This window comes from Phaethon lepturus, unplaced genomic scaffold (genome assembly GCF_000687285.1).
Source record: "Phaethon lepturus isolate BGI_N335 unplaced genomic scaffold, ASM68728v1 scaffold39247, whole genome shotgun sequence".
Lineage (NCBI taxonomy): Eukaryota > Metazoa > Chordata > Aves > Phaethontiformes > Phaethontidae > Phaethon > Phaethon lepturus.
This window is the reverse complement of record NW_010554745.1, coordinates 1-1,007: the sequence shown is the minus strand read 5'-3', so window position 1 is coordinate 1,007 and position 1,007 is coordinate 1.

Here is a 1,007-nt window from a genome sequence, read left to right as displayed (position 1 = left end):
TTCCTGCTGCTGTACTGGTCTTTCATACAATCAGAAATGGTACTGTGAACCCCTGAAAACTAGCAAGTGTATTTCATGAGTTAATGGGTTTTGTTTAGCCTAAAAAGAAGACTATAAAGAGGGGAATCTGAGTGCTATCTTTAACCACCTAATGGATGATTGCAAAGCTGACGAGTCAGATTCTCAAGCTGCACAGCGAAAGGATTGAGTGGAAATGGTCACAGGCAGCATCAGGAAAATTACCATCAGCTTCCGCGGGAGTTTTGACTGTGACTATTTGGGAGTGGTGAGGAGGGGGGTGCATAGGGGGTGTCTGTGGGAGCTCCATCTCTGGAGCCGCTCTAGACCTGGGTGGACAGAGACTGGTGCAGCCTGAGCAGGGGTCGGGCCCAACGGGCCTCCAGAATTGAATTGTTGTAATTTTGCTTCTTAAAAGGCAGACATGTAAAATCTAGTTAAATTCCAGTTGTTTTTTCTTTTAAATGTTAACTCTCTCAACTTGCTTTTCTGAATATGAAGCCAGGTGGCATTAGTTTGAAAAGTGTCTTAAAAGGTTTTTTTAGTATTTGTGAGGTAAACGTCAGGAGGGTTATGGTCAAGTCATAAGTATTCACTTGCATATTTGCAGCATAATTAATTTAAATGACTGACGGCTTTGGGAGAACAGAGTAAATCATCAGGTATATATTTATTTCTAAGCCTTACCTTTCTTTTCCTTTTTCCTCATAGTGGTGTGGAAGACTTGTGTTCCACGGTGCAGCTGTGAAATTGTTCTGTTTTGAAATTGTTCTGTTAAGTCCACTTGGAGAAAGTCTCTTCTCTCTCTCTCTCTCTCTCTCTCTCTCTCTCTCTCTTTTTTTTTTTTTTTGGCCCTGGGTGTTAATGTTCTGTGCCCCTGCGGCTGTTCGCTCTCTTCAGGGAGGGCAGAGAGGAGAGCTCCCAGCTAGGTGAGGCCCTTGGCCCTGCCGCATGAAAGCCGCCGGCTCCTGCTTCTCGGAGGGGTGCTT